This window comes from Emydura macquarii, unplaced genomic scaffold, assembly GCF_026122565.2.
Source record: "Emydura macquarii macquarii isolate MOO-44397 ecotype Brisbane River unplaced genomic scaffold, CSIRO-AGI_Emac_v2 contig_383, whole genome shotgun sequence".
NCBI lineage: Eukaryota > Metazoa > Chordata > Testudines > Chelidae > Emydura > Emydura macquarii.
The window spans coordinates 10,460,891-10,487,290 of NW_027130520.1; positions in this window are offsets into that span (position 1 = coordinate 10,460,891).

Sequence of the window (26,400 nt, forward strand, 5' to 3'; positions counted from 1 at the left end):
GCATAGTCCAGGTACAAACCTCAAAATCTATGGCCAAATCCAAAGCTTACTGAAATCAATGAATGATTTCTATTGACTTCAATGGGTTTTGGATTAGGCCCACATTTTCAAAAGAGAAGAGCACCCAATACCCGGGCCAGATTTTCAGAGGAGGGCAGCTCCCATTTTGACACAAAACAAGTATGTAGATTTTCAAAAAAGTTCAGTACATTAGCTCCTGAGCTCTTTTGAAAATCTGGCCACAAATGTCACACTGGGAGCTGCTGGGAGCTGAGCCCTTTTGAAAATCTGGCCACAAATGTCACAATGGGAGCTGCTGGGAGCTGAGCCCTTTTGAAAATCTGGCCCTCAGCTTGTGATCATGTAATGAGTGTATTCGCAGGTGCATTTATCTGAATGGATTAGTCCATAACATGCATGTGTTTCTATAAACTATTACATTTGTTCCTGTACAAGCTAAGTAATCAGTGAACATTTTGCCCACTTCAATTCCTTGGCTTCTGTGTAAGAAGTCTGAAGATGTGATTTTTATATGCTAATACTGTATTTCAGCTCTTCAAGTGTGGCCTTTTGTTTTGCAGTCATTAGTATTAGGCTTCCCAGATTCATTTTCCTTCCCCTCCCCACCTTTTATTACAGGTATAAAAATTTGGCAAGGAACAGAAAAACAAATATGAAAGAGAGGCACTGATTACTGTGATTCAAATTCTCTTGGCACTTTTCTCAGTGGTTTAAGGTGTAAACTTCCATGGTCAAATTCCAGTGATAATAAATTTCATGTCTCTTCACTTCCCAATCATTATACAAATAGTAAGTAATTATGATCTGCCTACCTATTTTACTTTATTACTCCAATTGTATACAGTATTCACGAGGACGCATCCACAGAATGCATATCTGGGGTACGAAAAACTATTACTTAAGGCCTTAATTTGGTTTAAACTGGAGCTGTAGGTGCTTATCATCTCTCAAGGTCAAGCCCACAGTTCATACTAGAGATGAGTGGAGTCACATAATTCAGATCAGATTTAGGTCCAGTTAAGGAACTTTCCCAAAGCACAGGGAAGTTTGGCATTTATGTTCTGATTTGGTCTATTGGGCCTGATCTAAGATAGGGGGGAAAAGTGAGGCTAGAATTGAGCTTTCATTCTCCAGACTACACACAAAAGGCTGGGGGTTTTTATTAAGATATTGCAGACATAGACAGATGTTCCCACAGCAAAAGCAATTTCACTGGTGGTTTATGTTTGCTGCCAATGTTAAATTCCATTATAGTTAAATTTTCATGCATGGAAAATTTTCCCATTCAAGATTATTTTCCTGTAGCAATTTTTGCTTTACCTTGTATCTGCAGAAAACCTGCATAGGTTTTGCATATCTAATACATCTAAAATCTGTCTGTTCTTGGCATTAAGTCTGCTTTCTGATTTAATGAAATAGCAACAATTTTTCCCTCTTTCAAATTCCTATTATGCTTTGTGTACAAGAAATGAAAAGAATCAAATTAAGAATGTTATTAAAACATAATTTGCTTAAATTTCCATCATTATGGGTGCCATAAAAGCTTCACACAGACACAAATGTTTGCAGTACCTGCTACCTAGCACAATATTTCCAGGCAGGTAAACTTCCCCCAGCACACAACACATGGACACATGTTTCCAGGACATATCCCTCACTATGGTTTTAACCATTTCTGTTGCCAGACTTTTTTTAATATTTAGTGAGGATATAAGACTGAAAATGGCAATCCAAATCTTAGAGGCAGCTTTGAAAATCTCATTTGAAATGTATAAGGTATATCATCCCTCATGCTTTGGTCCTAACCCAGATCCAACCTAGTGGCCAGTGCTTAATATACTGAGCATTCATTGATTTTAAATATTATAAAATATTTGCTCATCTATAAATACTGGCTTTAGGAATGTTCGGGACTTCTTTCTATTGTACAGATTCAGACCAAATGAGGAAAACAGCACTCAGTATGTTTTGGTGTAAAACAGCACTTAAGTAACAGCAAGCTAAATCCTAAACAGGGGCTCTTGCCTCAGGAAACTATAGATATACAATATGCAATTAGCAAATGCCATGAACATGTAAGTCCTATGACCTGAAACTCTAGAGGCTAAAGTGCTCTCTGATCCCATCTGTGGGGGGACAGGGGGAAGAACAGCAACTGAGCTGCTGTATCTGCATGAACTATTAATCTAGAACTCCAGTAGGACAGAAGCTCCAGAGGAGAAGGAACCCTCCTCCTCCATCTATTGGTAAACAGGGGGAAATGCACCTATGGAAAGCTTCATTTGCATAAGCTTTGTACCCAGAATTCCTTCAGTGACTCTTTGGGCATCTCAATTAAGTGAACACTAACTCAGAATTGGTTGGGTGGTGGAACTGAAGCATGGAAAAGGCTCTTTATTTCACAGTAAGGAGTATATGCTTGGTAGTAAGAATTCTGTCCAACTGTTATGTATGCTTGTGGTATTATGCTACTAAGAATCTAGTGCTGTTGGATGGATTCTTCAATTGGAGAGACATCCTTGAAGGGGTACAGTGCAGAAGGATCTCTTCACTGGAGCTACAGAGGACAGCAGTAAAGCCCTAATGAGGATCCATATATGCAGCCATATACATATAAATATATATAAATAAAGCTGAAATCATCATGGCTGAGTTAGGTGCACATTCAGTGAAGTCATGTTTGTGGTTGTGGAGCAGGGCAGTGCGCTCTTCAAAATAGCATTCTCTGTGTGGTGTGACCTCATATGCACCATGCATGTAAAGTCATGCCAACCAGGGCAGAGTAGCACGCTCTTCAAAATAGCATCCCTCATCAGTGATATCAGACAAAATCACATCCAGTTTTGTCTCAGTACCAGACAGGCAACAAGCCATTTAAACACAGGATTGTCCAGCTTAAAACCAGACGAATGGCCTGCCTAGATCCTACCCATTTAATACCACATGAAACCATGCTATGTGCCTGCGTTCAGAGTGCACAGCTTGCTTTCCACACAATGAATCTGGCATTATATACACCAAGCAGAAGTAAAGCTGTTATGTAATTATCACCACTCAGTAAAACACAACTCTTCTTCTTTGGCATCATCTCTATCTCTAGCTTTAAAATCCAGACCCCTTCTCATTACAGGTTCTAGGTTCATGGTAGCAGTCAGAATCTTTTTAGCATTTTCAGCTAATCAGTTCATGGCCAACAACAATCAGAATTGTTATCTCAGGAAATAATTGCTAATTAAATTCTCATTCCAGATTTTATAGTTTCTAGCTGCAGTCATTCATGAGATGTAAGGAAAGAAACCAGGCTTGAACAACAGTGCTCTTATCCATCTGGCTTCTTAAAGAGACTCTACAACACTGAAGATGGCCTTTGAATGGTGCCACTGGTGCTGTAAATCTGGAAGATGAGCTGGAGTGGCTGGGGATATTAATTGCAAAGGGATTAAATCTTGACCACTTTGTGTGATGAAAGATTTAATATAATTCCACAAGGTTAACACACATGTTGATATGTGCTGTTGGTGCTTGTGAAGAAGAGCTTACCAAGTGGTTCACTATTGGAAACACAGTGATTGTTTGAGCTGTCACATGTGAGGGACAACCCCACTCTCACTCCCAAAGCAGTTGTTTCCAATTAATAACTACTCTGGGATAGGACTCTGCTCATTCTAGGGGGAGAGGCAACACCTATGAAGTCTGGACGCTTGCCAAGGTGTAAAAAGAGCTCCAGAAAGGGGTAGGAGAAGAGTGACAATCACCTTAGAAGGAAATGGTACTAAATTTGCAACAAGTGGGGTACAGACGGGGGTCTGCCTCCTTGGGAAACTGTGGATTTGCCTTAGAGGTTAGAGAAATTATAGGGAAAAGGGACTAAAGTCTTTGGTTGTAGATCAGGAGTGGCCAACCAGTCAGAGACGAAGAATCAAAAAATAGATGTAGATATCGCAAGGAGCCACACGTCTCTTACCCTCTGCTGAAAATTCACGCTGATGCATCAATTTCGGAGGCAGCTGGTCAATTTCACTTCCCTTACCCTCCCCCGAAAATTCACCCTGATGCATCAATTTCCATGGCAGCTGGTCAATTTCACTTACAATCTCAAAGAGCCGCAAAGAGCAAAGAGCTGCTTGCGGCTCGCGAGCCGCATTTATATAATCAAAGAGCCGCATGCTGCTCGTGAGCCGTGGGTTGGCCACCCCTGTGTAGATGCTAAAGTGGATACTCCTATGCTCCCTGTTATAAGTACTCCTACAGTCTCTCTAATATCCTTTCTTCCCCACCAGGGGCATAGCCAGATGTGATCTTCTGACAGGGCATCTGACTGACGGGTGGGCTGGCGGAAAAACCCAAACTTCTGCAAGCAGGAAGTTTGGGGAGCCACCAGGTGAGAAAGCTCCAGTTGCACAGATAGTTTAAGTGGAGGTTGGGTGGGCCTGCTTTCAAAGTGGGTGAGCTCTGGCCCATGCAGGCCCATCCGTAGCTATGCCCCTGTTCCCCATCCTTTCTGTGGTGATCAGGTTATCTTGGTAACATTTGCAGCAGCAGGATTTGGGGCTTAGCCTTCATGCCAAATCACTTTATTGATTGTCTGCCACAAAGTGGGAATGCACTTATCCACACACTTCTGAATATGATAGTTATAATCTATATTTGTCTGGTTACCATCATAATTCCCACAGATTGTGTGGGGAGAAGGCAGGTTTATTTTGTGACTGGGTACAATAGAAGGCCATTTGGCAGAGGCTTCCACTGGAATCAGCACATCTCCCTGAATGTTCTGCCCATACCCACTTCCACCCAATTTTGGATGTGACACACACCTTGCAGTGAAACAGATCCATCCAGGTGAGCTTTCTGCTGCCACAGCCCTGCTCGTGGTTTAAAACCAAATACTCACAAACCAGGTCCCTTATCCATTTACCCTTACAGACATGAGCTTGGAGTAGCTTCCCTCCACCCAGGAGCTGACACCTTAGTCACTTAAAGCATAGCAGAGAGTAGAGGAAAATTCTCTGCTTACTGTGTCTAATGATATTCCTTGTGCTCCCCCCCAAAAAACAGTAGTCTTGGATTTCATAAGAAAACCTTTTAAAGGTAAATTTCTTGTTATTTGAATAGAGCATGGTACATCTAACAAAGCCACTTACCACAAGGGGGAATCAATCCACCATGACATCTGACAACAAGGAGAAGTTGGGTGTTGTCAGTCAGTTAGGGTGTGCATGCTGGTGTGAGTTCCCCTTTGGATGCCATCTCAGCTTCTGCAGCTAGGTGAACTGACAGACCTCGCTAAGTATGACCCATAAATTACTACAGACTCGGATAAGTGGTGAAGGCATTCAGCCAGGTTTATTGCAAGCAAAGCACAGTGCTAACACCCCATTGGAGCTACAGGTTCACAGGACATGTATGCTAGTCACAATGGACTGGTTCAGTTAACAGCAGGACTTTCTGTTATCCCTTCAGCCAGACAAAGATGTTCCTGCTAGGAACCCCTTCTTATACCCTGATATAAACAAGTTACACAATACCTCTTTGATGTCGGTTATTGTCCCTTGCCTCCAAGTCAGGCATAACATCTTCATCCATCCTCCTGTCTCTTACTTTAAGATCAGGGTGTCTCTGTACTGTCCTTCATGATTATATTTATGCACTACTGTATTTCTGCCAACGGCCTGCATCAGTCAGTGAACTTGAAAACAGGCAAGCAGTTTTCTGTTTCTGTTTCCTAAAGCCAGACTTTGGTTCAGGCCTCAGCTCTTGTATCTAGGCCAGTTATACTAGGCCTCAGGCTTTCACTTTCTACTACATTGGATAAGGAGACACAGGGCCAAAATTTTAAAATACATTTGTAATGTCAATGTTCAAATTTGGTTTAAAATTCCCATTTCATTAAGTAGAGCTCTGCAATTACAATTCATTAGGTTATATTTTATAACTGTTGTGATACACATGCCTTCCCTGCATGGTGGCTGGTGGAGGCTGGATATTTAGACACAACAAATCCTGCATCTTGGCAGGAGGTTAGTCTAGATAACCCTTGAGGTCCCTTCTATCCCTATGGTTCTATGCCATGTGAGAGAGCATTGTTTAGTGGATAGAGCACTGGACTAAGACTCAGAAGTCTATTTCCAGCTCTGCTACTGGTTTCCTGGATGATCTTGGGCAAGTCACTTCACTTCTCTGTGCCTTGGTTTTCCCCATCTGTAATATGGGAATAATGATAGGGACTTCCTTTGTAAAATGCTTGAGATCAACTGATGACAATACCTAGTTCTATATAGTTCTTTTCATCTTGGATAGTGCATCTGTGATTGTGCAGACTGAATGATTCATTCTGCCAAAAGCACCTGATGATGGTAACTTATTTTAAAAGTAATAATTTTGCCTTCCTTCTTTTAACCACTTAACAGCTGCCAAACATTTCAGGTCTCTCAGGTACTATGCTGCACTAGAAGCACTTCAACATTCCATTGATTTCAGTTGGGATTTTCGAAGCAGCATTAGGACAGATCTACACAATTAAAAAAAAACAAACCCATGGCAGCAAGGCTCAGAGCCTGCGTCAATTGACTTGGGCCCACAGGGCTCTTGCTCTGGGGATAAAAATAGCTGTGTTAATGTTCACGTTCAGGCTGGTGCCTGGGCTCCAAGACCTGCCATCCTCACCAGGTTTCAGAGCCCGGGCTCCAACCTGAACCTCTGCACTGCCATTTTTAGCCCCACGAGCCCGAGTCAGTTGACTGAGACTGAGATTGAGACTTGCAGGTGTGTAGACATACCGTTAGCCTCCTTTGAAAATCCTAGCCTTACTTGCTTTTAAAAAAGATGGATTCACGAGTCAAACATCAAGCATAGTTGCTTTTCTGGTTATGCAGATTTGATATCCAGCAAAAATGGGATAATCCATATATTATAATTAAAAGCGCATGTGCACGGGACTCATGATTGCAGTAGTATGTTAACAGAGCTGGAGGAGATCATAATAAAATGACAAATAAAATAGAAAAGTCAACCAGGAGCAGACTCTTAAAGCTAAAAGATCCGGTGACATAGAGGATGGCACAAATACAGCCACTTTTTGGGGGGAGGGTGTGGCGGGGGGAGGGAATCCTATTGATTCAGTGAATTTCCAGAGAGGGAAAATATCTATTTCAGGTCTCTTAAATCATAAAATACTTCATAGAAGCAGCAACATGGACACCTGATCTTTTTAGGAGTTTTGGGAAGATTAATGCTAGCCATTAAAATTCAATTTCTAAAATATACAGTAAGAAACTGATCATACTACAGAAAGCAAAGAAAAAAATCAGGACTACAAAGAGCTAAAATATTAATTCCCCATAGGACAAATACTCAGTGTGTGGGTACACGAGGCCTTTAGCACTGTCAAGATGCAGCATTGAGGAAATGCTAAATGCGCATCGTTCTACCATGCGCTGTAAATACTATGTAATGGAGATGCTTATTAACGCTTCACCATTTCTTTAAAAGTTAAAAGATTACTTGACTTGGCTATTAATGTTCATGTTTAGACCAACTAAGGAATAAATGTCATTGGTTATGGTGAAAGAACTTTGATGAAAGAATGGCTATTTTGAATAGTTTTACTGCTTTTCACTTTGTTATTCTCTTTTTAAGTTGGTTTGTCATAATGGTTATTGAAACAGAGAAAAGAGGAAGCTTCTTTCGTTTCTATGTATTCCTGGGAGCTGATGTTATACAACACAGAAGTTTGGGACTTGCATGTAAACCCCATTTTTAGTAAGATGACAGGGAGACTAGGATTTTGTTTGATTACTTCTAGACTCCTCTCAACAGGTTATGTGAATTTGATAGTCAGTATGCCCTCATTCGCTAAAGAAAAGCCTTCAGCAATGGCCTTAAGGGGCCACACTTGACTCAGGCGCTTTAACAAAGGAAGAGACCAGCTAGCTGTCTCCTGCTTCTTGTATAGTATTCTGGTGATCAGCTCCCCTCAGATAAGACTGTTTGGGGCTGACATTTCAACAAGACACTCTTGTGTCAGAATGCTACATTTCATTAAACAAGACATTCAGTGATCAGGTTCAGTTTAGCAGACTCAGCAGGGCTGGCTCACATGAGTTTGATTCCACCTTACACCATTCCACCAGCCCTAGATTTTCCTGCAGTTGTTTTCCTATACAGAGTCCCATTTTGTGCCCAGCGTCGGGGGGCTGGGATACCTCAGCAGCTAGTGCACTACCGCAATTTTTAAAATCACAGACCATATCACTAATTATTTCCTATGGGGGAAGAGATTGCTTCATGCCAAGAGGTGGTGACTGGCTCCAAAGCTGCCTACAAGCAGTCAGATGCAGTGACTGGTAGGGGTGGGGACACTACAGAATTGAAAAGGTGGGGGGGGAAAATCAACTTATATTTTTTTCTTGGCATGGCTATTTATTTGTCAAAGCTTAGCTTGTGAAGAAGACAGCTACATTTGAAGGCAGGATGTTATAATCCAGGACTTCTCTGGAGTACATTCTGGACCCATAGATGTTTTCAGAGCATAAACATAGATGGGACATAAAGCTGCTCATTGGTGAAGAATCATTAGACTGTATAAAAGAGCAAGTTGGTATCATTCTGCAAATTAACTTCCCTCATATGCCAGCTATGTTCTATAAGAATTAGACTGCTTAAAGGATATTCAAATTGTATCTACAGTAGGATCTGGGAAGCTTAATACCAGCAGTTATAAAGAAAATCTGAGGAGCTGAACTACAGTATTGACATATTAAAATAAGATTCTTTACTTTCCTGTCAAGCCTGATATTAATCAGGGTTCCTTGCAAAAAACTGGAAATGGGATTAAAATATTCACTGATTATTAGGCCTGCAAAGGAATGAGTTTGATAGGTTTAAGAAACATTTTATGGATGAATTTGTTCATCCAAATACAACCTTAAGCAGATTCATCCCATCCATCCAACGCGGGGACACAAAATTGAGAGCCATTCTGACTATGGAGAAGGGAGTGGTGATAACACTGTGGAATCTTGCAACCCTGGCTTGCTACTGTGGGAAGTCATTTCTGAAGTGGGAAAATCCATTGTGGGGGCTATTGTCATGCAAATGTGCAGGGCCATTAATCATCTCCTGCTACCCAGGATCATGATTCTCAGCAATGTGAATGGCACAGTGGATGGCTTTGCAGCTCTAGGATATCCCAAACTGCGTTGGAGCAACAGGGAGCATGCGCATCCCCATTTTGGCCCCAGCGCACATCAAGAGAAATGACTACTTTTTCATGATTATGCAAACGTTGGTGGATCACCAGGGGTGCTTCACTGTTATCAGTGTTGGCAGGTCAGGGAAGGTGAATGACACCCATCTTTAAGAACACAGGACTGTTTAGAAAGCTGCAAGCAGGGCCCTTCTTTCCTGACCAGCTTATTACCATTGGCACAGCTGAAACACCAATAGTGATTGTGGAGGACCCAGCCTACCCCTTACTCTTATGGCTCATGAAGCTGTACACTGACCTCCTTGACAGCAGCAAGGAAAGATTCAGCTACAGGCTCAGAAGGTCCGGAATGACAATTGAATGTGCTTTTGGTAGACTGAAAGGGCGCTGACCTTTTTCACTCAGTGGATTGGATCACAGTGTGAAAATTATCCCAATATTTATAGTTGCCTGTTGTATCCTGCATAATATTTGTGAAGCAAAGGGGGAAAACTTGCCACAAGGGTAGAGGGTGTAGGAGAAGCGGCTGTCTGCTGTATTTGAACAGTCGGACACCAGGGCTATCAGACAAGCTCAATAAAGGAGCTATAAGGCTCAGTAAAGGAGCTAGAGAGCCACAGTAATGTTCTGTGATATACTCTGCTCAACCTGTTGTAGCAGTATGGGGGCCTGTTAGGCATTGTGTGGTGCTTGCTTCACATCTCTGCATATAGCAGTTACAGTGCACCTATTAGCTTTGAGTGGTTTGCTGTCCATTTATCACAACAAGTACAGTGCTTGGCACTGGCTTGATGGGTTGTGAGTGACAACGCCACTACTTTCTCTGGCTGCAGGCATTCTACATCGATGTTTTCTAAACTAATAAATATGAATAACTCAAAACAAAACCAAAAAGCTCCAAAACTTAATCTGAAAAATTTAAAAGTAAATAGATTGTAACTTAAAAAGATTTAGGAACCCTAATAAATAAAGAAAAGGAAGGAACACTGCTGTCCATTGTGGCCACACACATGTAATAGAAAGTGAGAGCTTGGAACATGGCCTACCATAACAGGCCAGGAATGAGGCCTGAGGCCTAGTGGAATAGGCCAAGACAGAAGGCCTAAACTGAAAGACTGGCCAAGCCTGATATAAAGCCAAATTAGCAGGAGTCAGGCTGTGAAATTATGACCTCACAGAAACTGGCAAGAAGTAAACTGATACTGCAAACATACATATTTCCGAAACAGTAGTAGGTGTAAGAATCGGCAGAAGGTGCCAAGACTTCACAACACCGAAGAGATAACAAGGGTCACCTGACCCCCTCTAACAACACTTTAATGGAAAGAAATGTCTTTTTAATATGATGAATAGAGATGTTTTGCCCGAACCCCTGAGTGCAAGGGTATGAGTAATATCACACTACACCAAGAGGGTAGCAGCTACCTGCGTCAAAGGGGTAGAACGAAACTGTCTGTAACAGTGTATAAAAGAGGGTGTCAGAAGGAATGACTTTGTCCAGTCGAGGGGATAATGGAGAGTCCCACCATTAATTGAGCCAGTCCATTGTAAAGGAGCACTTATATTTGAAGTGTACTTATAAGCTATAGGTCACTTCTCATTGTGCTTCACTGCAATAAACCTGGCGGGGTGCCTTTGTTGCTCAGCAGATCTGTGGTCATGTCGATTCATTTGATCATGAGTGCCATCTCGGTTACCTGTGCAGAGCTGGGAGAGCACGTACACGGGGAACACATGCATGCAGCTAACAACTGTCAAGCACTACATAAATGACAACACTGGTGACCCCAGTCTGACATAGATCAACTATGGCTTTCAGAAGCTGCAGTTATCCATGCCTTCCCCTGGTGTGGAGTGGCAGGGTAGGTATGCTGGCCCTCAGGCCATGTGAATGTTGGGGTGGTGTGTAGGGAGGCACTATCCTGCAATTCTCCACAGACTGCAATGGGAGTCGAGCCCAGGACTGTTGAATGTGGAGGTCCACAAGAGTCTGCAGCATCTGAGAGAGAAGCCCCATTATGTCCCAATGCATTTCCCTCTCCCTTTCCCGTGATTTTCTCCTGTCCATGCTTTCCTTTTCCATACAGTCTGAAATATTCACCCTCCAGGCCCTCTGTTCAAGGTCTCATGCAGTGCTGGCTTGAAGGATCTCACAAAATATATCCCCCCACATCTTTTTTCTCCCCCTTCTCAGGGTCAGTCAAGTCCACTGGTGTGGAGTGGGAAACCCCTCCACGCCGCATTGGCCACAGCTACAGATAAAACACACAAAGCTACCATTGTCAATATATTGGGAATGGAAAACAAAATATGAGATTCAAAACTCCCTCTTTCTCTTGTTCCCCTGAAGTGTTAAACGAGACAAGCTTATTGAGACTTTTACCTTGGAGTTCCTGATCTCTGATGCTACTCTCAGCTCAAGCCACGGTGAGTATGACCCGCCAAGGGTGAGGGAAATGAGGAGGGATTGCTTGATTGCAGGAAACTATAAGTATAGGGCAATGGCACTGGCTACTGGCACCATTTTACACAGGCAGTGGTGATTTTAGTTAATACCTCACTCCTGAGAGTAAAAAAGACAGAGAGCACAGCTGCTGCTGGTACACCACAAGCCTGTATACTGCAATGGTGCCTACTGAACATATTGGTGCCTGGAGTGGGAAAGTGTCCAGCTTCAGAGGAAGAAAAAGGCTGCCATCCCTAGAAACCTTCAAGAGAGGATTGCAGTGTAACTCCATGGAAGTTTCTTCAAGATCTCTCAAGAGGATTCAGGGGACATCCTTGTGTACATAAACTGCTCCTCATGTCCTCCTCCCCACCGAACTCTAGAGGTGAATGAAAAGCAGGTAGCAATTCTAACTCTGTTGTACTACTACCTCTTCTACTATGAGTAAATTAATGAAAAGCCAAAGCTGTGTCCTGCTAATTTGGGGGAGCAATACCTGTACTGGAAAATTTATTTCTAAGCTTACCTGAGGTTCCCTCCCCTGCACTGGGCTCATCCATGCCCAACTGGCTGGACTGCTGTGGAGTCAAAAATACGTCCTGGCTTGCTGCACAGCTGGATTCCCCAGTTGCCTGTCTCCCGTACTTCTCCTCCTCTCCCACCTCCTCCTTACTGTTCACAGCAGGGGCCTGTGATTCATTGCAAATTACAAAAAAATTTCATTTTCAGTTTAACCCCGAATGAATTTTTTCCAATTATTCAGAATTGCCAGTGAACCGAAAAATCCATTATTCACCCAGCTGCAATTGAATGGGTTGTTTTTTGTAGACATAACGGCCACACCCACAGAAAGAAAACTGCTGCTAAGTGATGAGATAAATTGAATTGCCATCAGGAGGGACTCAAACATAAAGCCAAGAACAATAGCGGCAGTAGAACTATTGTTAGATTCCTTTGTTAATAAGTAACTTTGCATTGAATTGACCACCACAATTTCAGGAATCAGAAAAAGATGCTTACACTATTTCCATATAAAATACTATTCACTTACATAATCATTGACGTCTATAAAGGAAGCTGTTGTATCCTAGCGCAGAAGTGAAACGTAAGACATGGACCACCAGGATAATCTATTTGAAAGTGAATGTGAGATATAATTGGAATGTAATTGCACAGCTGTTGAATAGGGCTCCTTATTTCTTTGAAATGTAAATATAATGTAGAATGCTGATTACACTACAATTACAAAAAGGACAAGTGATAATCTTAGTCTTTGGCTTTTAGCATTTATTTCAAAGACGCTTGTTCCCTTCCTTCAAGAAATTACTAGATGCTGCAATGTGCACAGGAGCATGTTGTATGAGCAATAAAATGTCTCAGTTAGTATGACTGTTTAAGTCACACCTAATGGTGGAATTCATATACGCACACAAATCCTAAAATGGGACAGGAAAGTAAATTCTAAAGGTTTCCATTAACAGTAAACAACTGAAGCCTCACAAGTGGCATGGAGGGGGTTAAAAGCACTGTGTATTCAAAACGCACTAAGGTTTTGTAGTACTGAACCCTAGCTTAGACTAAGCACTTGAGTCAGAACATCAAAACTGGTTGAAACTGACCCCAAATGTTTGAATCTGTTGTGGGAGGGGAATGAATATGGGGCCGTAAATCCTCCCTTTCATCCTAGTATTTTGGCTAAAAATGGGGGCGGTGGGGATAAAAGCCAACCACGTCTTGAATTTTAGAGCATATGGAAAATGAACTAGCATGATCAAGGAAAGTCCAGCATGTGTAAAAAGGATGGATTTTATATTGGATTTGGGGGAATTTTCTCACTGTGTCTCGATGATACTTATCGCCATCTTATCTGGACTGGCCCACCAGCTACCTCCTCATCCCAACCATTCCCATCAGGTTGGTTTGCATCCCTGGGATGCTACTGGAAAACAATCTCTCCACACAACACCAGTCTGGGCCTAGTCACTCTGGGGGTGGGTTAAGAGACTTAATGTGTCTTACCCATGAGTGTAGTAGCCAGGCAGAATCTAACTGTGATGTCAGTTATGATGGTTCACAACAACTCTAGTGAGTTTATAGGCATAGCACTGAATCGTTCAGACAATGTGTATTCATGCACATTGGGGTTTTTAAGGTGATGAGAGCTCTGGAGGACTTTAATGTGGATTATTTTTATACTTTTAGTGTGCTTTAGCTGCACAACTATCAATTATAATAGGTTATAGTGCACTCAGTTACCTGCCTGCAGAGACACAAAGGCACATGACTCTGTTGAACACTGCAATTTTGTTGTGGACAGGGGTGTGAAAAGCTTTTAGTTTACTGAAGCCCCATGCAGTTAAACTCAAGGTTAACAAACAGTGCAAGGCTTTAATCTAAAGGAAAATAAACTACTGTAGTTTCAAATATAATTAGGAAAGCAGGGAGGGAAGGGACACTGGTTGAATGAATCACTTTTAACAGGACAAAAATTTACAGCTGTAAAAGGGTAAATGGTGGTTAGGTGACAAATGCCCAGGAAGGAAGACTTTACGGCATAAATGGAGGCAGCAGCACCTGCATCAGAGCATTTTAACTAGATGTTGGCATTTACTTGTTCATAACTTTATAAACCAATGGCTGCTGTGAGCAGATGACAGCCTTTCCATAATATAGACTGAGTAAACAGAACTAGAAGTGTAGCATATGCTCATTAATTTGCCCTGAAATCTATAATGTGGGAGGTAAGACACTGAGATGTAGCTTGCTATAATTACAGAATATTCTCATTATACACACACTGTACTTTGTATCTGTGCTGCAAAGTTACTGCACACAATTAAATTCCTAGAGATCAGAATCCTACACAAAAGGTACTAACTAAAATGTGTGGATATATTTGGTTAGGCCCAGTTCTGCAGCCCTAATACTCTTTGAGTAATATCAATTCATGTGACTAGTTCCATTGACATCAAATGTTTCATCTTCACAGAGCGGACCTACACCTCTAGTAAAAGTGGGAAACCACCACTAGTAATATAGACTAGTGCAAAGAGTTGCTTACCCATAAAGCTGCAGACTTGGTATTACTGGAAAGTAGTAAGGACAGGTCAGTTTTACAGAGCTATTTGGATTGCTTGGTAAACTGGGCTCATTTAAACAACATTTATATTAATACAGCTACCTGCAAAGTCATACACCTAGGAACAAAGAATGTAGCCAACACCTTCATGATAGGGCATTGTGTCCTGAAAAGCCATGCCCCTGAAAAGGCCATCTGTTAGTTATCCACCATGACTCTGAACTTGAGTGCCCACTGTGATGCTATGGCTAAGAGAACATTTGTGATACTTGAATGTGTCAGAATGGGAATATCAAGGAAAAGTAGGCTGACGCTATTAGCCCAGCATACAGTCTTAGTGAGACCAGTACTGGAATATGTTTCTAGTTCTGCTGTCTGCACTTCAAAGAAGATGTTGAAAAATTGGAAAGAGTTTAGGAAAAAGCTACAAAAATGATTTGAGGTCTGGAAAAAAATCTGCCTTACAGTGAGAGACTTTTATCTAACAGACAAAGGCATAACACAGTCTAGTGTCTGGAAGCTGAAGCTAAGCAAATTCAGGCTAGAAATAACACACACAATTTTAAAACAGTGTTAAACAGAAACAGAGGGTAATTAATAACTGGAACAAGGGATGAGGTGATTCTTTGTCATTTGAAGACTTAAATTGGCATAAGTAGTCTTTCCAAAAGATATGCTATAGCTCCAACAGAAATGATGGGTTTAACGCAGAAATTACTGAGCGAAATTCTATGGCCTGTGTTACACAGGAGGGCAGATTATATGGTCACAATAGATTTTAAGGCCAGAATCGACCATGAATTAGGCCCCCACTCTCACTGACTTCAAAACAGTGCAAGGAAATTACAAATACCTGCTAATTGATCCTAGTTACAGTATGTTTAAAGGCAGGTGAGGGGGCTCAGCATCTCCTACTACCAGAATCTAGATGAATATGCCACTCTAGAACTACTGTACTAAGTGCATACATATTAAAATTAATTGATTATTATGCTGCTTAAGAAACAGCCATATATTTAAATAAAGACCCACTTCCTCCGGAGCAGCTGAGCTATGTTCAGTGCAAGTGGGTGGGGACAAAGACGATGTCTAGCCGTTCTTTACATCTCCCTGATCCCAGGCTCACTGGTATTAATCTTTAAGGATTGATCCATAGAATTGGCTCCAACTACCTTGGTGAGTATCTCCCTCTTTGCAATAACATCTTCCCTCAACAACTACCGCAGTCAGCCTTAGGGTGAAGCTAAATGCAGGAGTCAAGGCCTTCCAAGCATAGGTCAAAGGCTTTGGAGCTCATTCCCAGAGGTGATGATATCTTAGGCCTTCCACTCAAAGTGCAAAACTCACTTCTTCAACTTAACTTTCCCACAGCTGCAGCCAAATACAGCAGAGAAGAAGAGAGGAAGCAGTAATAAAGGAAATAGAGGTGGATTCAGAAAGGAAAGGAGGGGGAACAGAGAGAAGAGGAAATAAATCTTTAAAAAGTTACCCCCAGCTTCAGGAGAAGTAAGGAGGAAATTGGAACTGGCCTATTCTGATACTGGTGACAGTTTCTTGGATTACAATATTATTTTTATTTATTTATAGCCTAGATAGGTAGGTAGTCACTGAAATGTCTCATCTAATAAAAACTAGGTCAGAGAATTTGTTTCCACAAATAGTTACAGGCTTGATTTTTGCCACCCTCACATTGAGCATAGCCTTTGTCTGAAGTAATCCTATTGATTTCAATAGACATGCTCAAAGTACTACTCATCTGATGGCCGCCAGAAGCTGATTCTAAATAGGTTGACAGACCAGCTGAATAATGAAAACCAGAAACTGGGATTGAAGCTAAAGCTCAACCAAAGGGAAAAAAACCAGTAAAGAAAATAAATTTAAAAGATGAAAATTACCTCTCACTAAATTGAGGCACCTTTTCAAGCCTTTCTCGGGCCAAATTTAGGTATTATTTTTAGCCTGTTTTGATGGAAGCAAAATAGAGCTAGGATGTGCATTCGTTTGGAGTGCATTCATGAACACTGTACATATCAGTCTCTTTAGCATGGATCTGAAAGCCAAAAGCTATGTATCCCTCCAGCACTGACATTACGTCACTGGAGATCTGGTCTGTCAACAGCAAGATAAGCCACTAAATTCCCATCACCCTGGGAGGAAGGAAGAGAGAGAAGTAGGTGAAGAGATAAGAACCAGATATAATGGACATGACAATAAGTTATCAGACATCTTGGAGCAAGATCAAGAAATGTACACGCTATAGTGCACACAGCCAGAAAAAAAGATTAACAGAAGGTTGTTCACATGCTTACAATATTGCAAGGTAGACAAATTCCTGAAAGAGTGATAAAATAGATAGTAAAACCTATGGCCACTTCAATTACATAAATTCCTAAAAGCACAAATCTTTGGGGTAGTATTTATCTAGCACTGGAGGTGATTATGATAAAGGATAGTAATGATGAGTGATTGGTTTGCAGAGAATTCATTTCATCATCACTTTAGAAGAAATTTTAAAGGCATAGGTCCATCTGACCTGCAAAATTATTAAGCAGCTGATTTCCAGTACTTTGCATTGGCAAATGGACACACCTTTGCATGCTTACGCTACATATATGAATGATCAGTTAGATGTCTTTGTGTGTGTACATTTGTGCAGGCCAAGCTGTGAAAATCTGACCAATTCCAAGTCCCTTTTCGTAAGTGTAAGGGATTGTACATTGTACTTAGCCAAAATGTCTCCGGGCTGTTGTGCAATGTTGTGTGTGTGAACTGGGGGGTGCCCTCTACCCCAAGATAGCTGTAGTTCAGAGACGCCTTAGGCATATAGTTTGTAGAGTACTTTGGGATGTATAATATCCATATCAAATATTAACAAGGGGCAACATTTTCCACTATCTTGACTGCCTGCATAACTGTACCTTAATTTCTTCTCACGGTAGGGTACAGCTTCAAGGTCTGATTTGGCAATTTTACATCAGTGTGAACTCATTGACATTAATAGTTACCCTTGATTTACACCAGTGTGAGAGGAGAATCAGGCCCAGAGACCATGGGGGCATATTTTCCAAATTTCAAGTCAGCTATATACAAATAATGAGTTTCATACCATATGTTCACCTTCTGTTCACCCCTAGACTTGTGTCTCTCCATGTCAATCTCTCTACGGTGTTTGGTCATGTGCCACAGCACTCAGCATATGATTAACTCCTCGATATCCATACTGGGGCCAATAAGTGTGATGTGCAAATCTGATCTTGTGTGCCCATTTTAAGAAGATTTGTGTGTGTTTTGGGTGTGTGGTTGTTGTAAGCCTCTTTGATTCAGGGATTGACAGTAAGAACATCAAAACCTACTTGTGTTCTCTTTGCTTCAGCATTCACTAGGAGAACTCCAGTCCAGTGCAGAAAAGCCCTATAGAATACAACGAGACCAATAGGATTCTATAGAAGTTGAATAGAGTTTGATAGAAATTACCATAAAGACTTATAGGCAGAATGAAGGATAATGCTCTTTCTAATGGCTTTCAGTTAGCTTACAGAATTCTATGACAGGGGTGGAAATCTCTATTTAGCCATTCTCAAACTCTGCTCTGTGTACAATTTAAATGGTTAACTAGAATTGGCTACTCTGCTGGAAATGTTTATACTTGCTCAGTGAGGAAAAAATAGCTGCCAAAATTTTCAAAACGGATTCATGATTTGAGGTGCCTCACTTTGTGGGTTTCCAAATTCAGACACCACGTAGGGAACAGATTTCCCCAGTCAGGGCTCCACACTGACGGCCAATGGAGCAAAGCACCTAACTCCCTTACGGCCTTTGCTACGGTACATTAGCACAAGAATGGACTTGCTGACCCAGTCATTATTATTTTGAACTAGCATCTTGGGTCTATGGTTGCCCTGGGAGCCTTTAAAGAGAATACAAGCAACATCTGCACCGAAGCACTCAAAGGAGTCCAGTTTACTTCTGCGCTTACGCTGTCATTTGACACATCTTTAACTTGTTATTAATCTCTAGCATCAGTGGGGTTTCCTTTGTTGCAGTGTTAATTCCTCCAGAACAATTTCTGTTTGGGATTCTAATGCCCTCAATTAGCAATTTTTACTTGATTTTAAAATACTCTGTTCTTGCTGTAAATTTGTGCACAGAGGTCAGGCTGTTCAGAAGAGATGGCTATAGTTGCCCAGATTTTGGAGTGCTCATGTGGAGGCAATTAAAACGTCCTGATTTTCAGTAGTGCTGTGCATTCACCTTCAGATCCAGCCTCTTTAAAAGTGTCTCAACTTGAGCATCCAAAACTTGAGGCACCCAAAGCATTAGATACTCCTAAAAATTAAGGTACTGACATACATATGCAGAAAGTACTGTGAATAACCAAGAGATGAAAGACAAATACCACTATACAACCACCACTGAAATCATAGAAAGATAGGACTGAGGGTCCTCTAGAGGTCATCTAGTGCATCCCCCTGCACTGAGACAGAATTAATTTATCAGACAATCCCTTTTCTCTAACAGGTATGATCTACACTACAGAACTATATGGCTATAACTACATCACTCAGGGGTGTGAAAAATCCACACCCTGAATTACATAGTTTTACTGACCTAAACCCCCACATACACAGTGCTATGTCAGGGGGAGAGCAACATAGCTACCACCTCTCAGGGCAGTGGATTAATTATGCCGATGGGAGAGTTCTCTCTCATTGGTTTAGAGCTTTTTCATTAAAGCACTACAGCAGCACAACTGTATCCATGCAGCTGCACTGAGGCAGTATTTTAAGTTAGACTTGCCCACTGTAAGGCCTGGTCTACATTCAAAAGTTGTAGCAGCATAACTCCGGGGGACCCAGGTCCACCCACTTCACCAGGGCCCTGTCTCAGGGATCCTGTGTGCAGCAATCTTGCACCACTTCTTCCCCCAACTCCTTAATAGACTTCCCTGGGCCACTTCCATGAAGCCCCAGTACCTCTTCTGCCCTTGTAGCAGGGTTCCAGCTCACACAGAGCCCCTGCAGTCAGCCACTGCTCTGTCTAGGGTGCTACCTTTCTTTAGCCTGCAGGGAGGGAGGGAGGAAGGAAGGACAGAAAGCAACCTCCCCCCAAGCTCCTGGAAGACCCTCTTTGTGCTGCTTGGGAGCTCCCTTTTATACCGGGCTTCTGGGCCTTGACTGGCTCTCCTGCAGCCCCTTCCTATTGGCTGCTGCTCCCAGGGCCTTTTTAACCACTTCCTAGCCAGTGCGGGGCAGACACCCTGCTACAGGATGGAAGAATCGCATGCACTGCTACAGACTGGAGACTGACTGGCTAGGCAGCAGTTCTGCAGAAAAGGACCTTGGGACTGCAGTGGACAAGAAGCTGGATATGAGTCAACAGTGTGCCCTTATTGCCAAGAAGGCTAATGGCATACAGGGCTGCATTAATAGGAGCATTGCCAGCAGATCGAGGGAAGTGATTATTCCCCTCTGTTCAGCACTGGTGAAGCCACATTTGGAGTATTGTGTCCAGTTTTGGGCCTCCCACTACATTAAGGATGAGACAAATTTGAGAGAGTCCAGAGGAGGGCAACAAAAATGATTAGGGGGCTGGAGCACATGACATGAGGAGAGGCTGAGGGAGCTAGGCTTGTTTAGTCTGCAGAAGAGAAGAATGAGGGGGGATTTGATAGCAGCCTTTAACTACCTGAAAGGGGGTTCCAGGGAGGATGGAGCTAGGCTGTTCTCAGTGGTAGTAGATGACAGAACAAGGAGCAATGGTCTCAAGTTGCAGTGGGGGAGGTCTCGGTTGGATATTAGGAAACACTTTTTCACTAGGGGGGTAGTGGAGCACTGGAATGGGTTACCTAGAGAGGTGGTGGAATCTCCATCCTTAGAGGTTTTAAGGTGCGGCTTGACAAAACCCTGGCTGGGATGATTTTGTTGGGGGTTGGTCCTGCTTTGAGCAGGGGGTTGGACTAGATACATCATGAGGTCCCTTCCAACCTTAATCTTCTATGATAGTGCCACTGGAATTTTCCTTCATAGTAAGCACTGGTTCCACTGTAGAGTCAGCTTAGTCACAGCTTTCCCTTGAGGCACCTATGACATTTGGAAACATCCTCATATGCTTTTTAAAATTGTCTCCATTGTCATAGGACTTCTCATCTCGCTTCTTGCACTGCAGCTATACAATTCCGACTCTGCATCCTGATCAGATCCATAGCTTGTGTAGCTGTATTCCCGCAGAAGAGTCTGTGGTATTTACCATCCTGCACCACAAACTTCAGTTGGTACCATCTGCTGTTTTTTAGGTTAGTTACTATTAGGTCACATTTTCCTATGGACTGCACTATGTTCTCAGTGTACATCAGATTGCTCCTGCTCTCTGTAATGGTTGTCTTAGATTCACCCTAAGGAATCACATTGAGGGGGTCCTACTCTCCAGCTGAAATCATACAGAGTGTTTCCCTCATAACACTTGTGCATGCATGGAAGTTTATTTTCCTTTCTTGCTTTCCTGTCCTGACAGCTTGAACTTGATACTCTTGGACTCAGGGACATCGCAACTCTCTTATTACCGCCCTCTAATGTGCCATCCCCTCCCCAGCCCCATGTACAAGTCTGATTGAATCCTTCGGAGACCTTCCTCTGCTCTTGAACACACTACTAAAATGGTTCAGCCTGCCACATTCCTTACAATGCTGTCCTATATGGAGCCCTTTTCCTTCACCCACCTCTGCTGTCTCCCATAATAAATGGGTATGAATTCTGGCTACCTGCTCTCCTTTGTTGTTGTCTCACTGCAGGTACTTCTGCAGTCCTAGGACTTTCATATTTTCTCTTGAGGCTTCAGCTGAATGCCCCATGTCCAAACATCTGTCTAAGGTGGGTAAAAAGGCTGTAGTGGCGACCCAGTGACACCAGTGTTGATTAAGGTGCATGTCCAGGAAGGGTCATGTCATGATACATGGAAATGGCACAGCATGGGCTACATCCTTATCCCTGACCTCTAAGAACCAGAGAGTTGTCCAATATCCTTTCTAAGGAATGCACGGCCTCTCTGCTGACATGGGTAACGACTGCCAGTTAAGGGCAGTTTTGATGGTAAATTTTCTCTACTAAGAGCTGTTGGAAACCACTGACTCACTTTACTTCACTGCCAAACAGGAGGTCAGATTGTAGCCTGCTGAGCCGCACATGGGGCATCAGCTACCTCAGTGACAGCCCTTGAACCCCTCAAGTCTCTTGATGAGCCCAGGGATCCACGTGGAGCGGAAAGGGCAGAGAGAGGGAATAGTGAGCAGGCTGGAGTGTGGGGGGACTGTGTATCATCTTTCCTGCAGCTGTGATATCTTTAATACATCCTTAGTCCCTCTGCAGGTGGGCTCTCTTTAAGTGAAGGTTGTGGCAAGGGGTAGCCCCAGGCAGGGAATCTCTGGAAATATGGCTTCAATAAAGTGCAGATGGTCTCGCTAATCCTTGAGATTCCTACAGATTTTAGGGAATCTGTGAGGTTTGTGGGCTAGACCCCATTCTTCCATGTGAAGCAAGGAGCAAAATCCACCTCCCCAGACAAAAGGATGCAAAGGAAGCTGCACAACAGAATCCTCACTTCTCTGCCTTCTTTATGCGCATTACCACATAGTGGGAACAGTCAGGCACAATGATTTAAGCCATTTTTAACTTAGACTGGATTTGAACCAGTGACTTTAAGGTTCAAAGTTCAGTAGACTGTTAATCTCTTGAACCAGTCTGTCCCTCTATTAAACTAATTTAAAATTAGAATAACCTTTGCAGACTATTATTGCATAAGAATATCAGTATCACACCTGAAGAAGGGCTTTGCATAGCTCGAAAGCTTGTCTTTCACCAACAGAAGTTGATTCAATAAAAGATATTACCTCACTCCCCTTGTCTCATTTACATCACAGTTCTGTGTTGTTCCGTGAAATGCTGTATCATGTCACTGAATGTGAACTCTGATTTGTAATGGACATTGTTATATAGCCAATACAGAATGAGCAAATTGATCAACATATTCATAGTTCATTTGCCAGTCACATGCACCCACTAGACTTCATTAATTTAACAAGACGGTGCCTAAATTATACCATGTTTAGCAGGTAAAAAATTATGCTGGCAATAATCCTAGGGACAATGCTATCCTCCCAAGGAAGCTTTATGCTTTGTTTAATTGCCTGAGTCTAGGGTGCCAGACAGTATGTTAGTACTGATTTTTTTTTCAGCCCCAATTAACTTTCTAGATAACTTTTTCCTTGTATGTGTTTTAGGAGATGATAATTTGGGGGAGAGAAAGAAGCAATTTCATGCTTCAGATGTAATATAAATTGAGGCTCCTTATCCTCTACTCTCACTATGAAAAGTATTGTTGTAATAGCAGACATTGCTTCTAATATGCATTCATTCAGAGTCTTCTACTGCATTTGGTATGGTAAAGAGAGCCTCACTGGTGTTCTAGCTTTTGACTTTTAAGAGGATGATGGATAACATTTGGAAAAGAGGGCTAACAAATGTCCCCAGGTGAAATGCATGTTATCTATGCAATCTGCAGTCCTCAGTTTATCTTACATCTGTTATGACATAATCTGCAATCCACTTAAAAAGCAGAGCTGCAGCGAGATGTTAAACTGAAGCTGCCTTTGGCTAGATTGCAATAAAGGGTTTTGTCTCCCCCAAATAAGTTTGTTATTTTTTTACCCTAAAGCAAAAAATAAAGGGAAGAATAGACTCAGTCCCTTTGAATATTAATTGTCACACATGATTGTCATGGGAAGAGGAAAACAACACTTTCAATTGTAAAAAATAAAATAGCTCATCTAACAATACAAACTAAAGCGCTTCTTTTCTTCTGAAATGAGAAAAAGCTGCATTAAGCTGCAGTGAGCCCTTTGTTGCCTTGTATGTACATGATAGTGCAGGGACTTTACCCCAGAGTGGAAAAAGGCATTATGTGAAACACTGTGATCTGGCAGTTGGGGTGTTAGAGGATAATGTCGCTTTTTAGATGTTCAAGAATAGGTGGCAGATTGATGGAAGCCCAAGACAAACAAACAGTTGGCTATTTTGGCTGTATTTCTGTAAAGTGATTATTTTGGGCCTACCCCGTTAATATTTTGCCTCACATCATAGCAATGACTGCACAGGAATGTCTGCTTTTTCTTTGTGCACTTGACACCATTCTTCATTTCATGCATTCGATTAAAAAATTCCTATAACCTTCATTTAACACGGTCTGGTGGCACATTTCCAAAAGCAGTCTCTAAAAATGAAGATGCAATTTTTGACTTCTGAGATTTGGAAACCCAGATTTCTACACCTATGTTTTTAGGTACAAATACAAAGATCACAGCTGCAGTTGGGGCACCAGCTGAGAGTAGATACTATGCCCTGTCATTCAACGTGTTAATTTATAATCCTAATCCACACCATATGACCTGAACCTAGATCAGAGTTACAAAGGTCAACACTGTGTCATATGGCAGGAGTTGATGTCCACTGATGCTGGGGTTACTCTTCATCAAACTGGGTGAACAAGCCCCTCAAATGGATTATTAAGAGAAAGGAGAAAGCCTACAAGGAGTGGAAGATGGGGTGGATCAGCAAGGAAAGCTACCTCATGGAGATTGGAAAGTTTAGGGGAAATGTGAGAACTGCCAAAAGCTGAGCAAAACTGGATTTTTCAAAGGAAATTTAAAAGACAATAGCAAAAGGTTCTACAACCATATAAATACAAAGAGAACAAGGAAAGAAGTGGGTCCACTAAGCACTGAAGATAGAGTGGAGATTAAAGATAATCTAGGCACGGCCCAACACCCAAAGAAATACTTTGCCTTAGTTTTTAATAAGGGTAATGAGGAGCTTAGGGGTTGAGGCAGGCTGGCTAATGGCAGGGACTACGTGGAAGTAGAAATTGCCACATCTGAGGTTGTAGTCAAATTCAAAGAGCTTAATGGCACCAAATTGGGGCCCCAGAAAATCTCCATCCAAGTATATTAAAAGAATTGGCACATGAAATTGCAAGCCCAATAACAAGGATTTTTAATGAATCTGTAAACTCGGGGGGTCATAGCCTATGACTGGAGAATTGTTAATATAGTACACTGTCTATTTTTAAGGAGAAACCTTTTTGGTAAAGAGCATAGAGTTTAAATAACTGGTCTCTTTACTGGACCTAGTGGCTGATTGGGAGCCGGAGACTGAAATGCAGTAAAGGGGACTGTGTATATTTTTACTTTGGCTTCTTGATAACTAGTGTGGGGAATCAGAAGCATTGTTTGTGGCTGGTTGGGAAGTCTGACTTCAGTGTCGCCCACCAGTGCTGGAAAAATCTGCTCTCCTTTTACAGCCAGCCCTGATTTTGGCATTTTCAGGTGGCTACCCTAGGCATGCACGGGTCACACATACCACCTCCACCTTTTTGGGGGAGCCATTCGGAGGCCATGAGAGGACAGGATGTAGCACACGATCTCTATGGAATCCTAGTCAAAGCTACACTTTTTCAACTTTGCATACAGGCTGTGTTGGCAGAGCCGTTCCAGGACTGATTGGATGTACTGGGCATGTAGTCTCCTCAGAAAAGATGAGGCTATCATCTAGATAGACTACAATGTACTGGTCTAGGATGTCATGGAAGACCTCATTTACAAAGTGCTGGAATCTTGCGAGGGCATTTGTGAGCCAAATGGCATTACCAGGTTTTCATAGTGGCCGTGCCAGATTAAAAAAAACATCTTGCACTCATCCCTGACTCAGATCTGAACCAGGTTGCAGGCCCATCGCAGGCTAAATGTTATGAATACCTGGGCTGATTTCACATGGTCCAGTAGTCCCAGGATGAGTGGAAGGAAGTATCAATTCCTGATGGTAACCAGATTGAGGGCCTGATAATCCACATATAGGCGCAGGATTCCATCTTTCTTTTTAATGAACAGAATTGCGGCCCTGATGGGAGATGTAGATGACCGTATGAAACTCCTGGCCAGAATCTCCTGATATAGGAACACAGGGCAGCCAGCTGAGGTTCCAACATTGTATGTACAGCATCTTGGTCCCCTGTTGCAGCTCGAACAGGTAGTCATAATCCTAGTGCAGTGGTAGGTTCGCATTCTTCCTCTCAGAGAAATTACTGTAGTCACTGTACTGGAGGTGTGAAGTTCCTTGCTCAGGAGTGGTAGATAGTAGGGGAGTGTCACCTAGTGGTCAGGGCTTAGGCCTGTAACTTGCAGGGGGGTTGGTAGGGGAGCCTGGGCCCTCACACTCCACTGGGTTCCAACCCTTTGAGGGCTATCAGTGATCTGACAGTCCCGGGCGCTTAAGGCAACCCTGCCTGGACCACTTCCTATTACCCCCCTGAAATTGTTCAAAGGTCGCTGTCTGGGTTAAGGCGATGTGGAGGATGTCCACTCACCACAAGGCATCTTCTGGTGGCTCCGTGTAATGTCGTAGCTTCCTCTTTCTCAGGTAGCAACTGCCTCCTCTCGTGGTATGGCCCACTCTCCTGTGCCAGATCAGTCCTAAGGGTGTCCCCTGCTGGGGTAGCCCAAACAAAACAAAGGGAATTAACAAAACCTAGAGTTCATATAAGAGGGAGAGGGGAACGCTCCCCTCTCAGGCTGTCTCTGTAGCAGGCCCTCCCTTCTCTCAG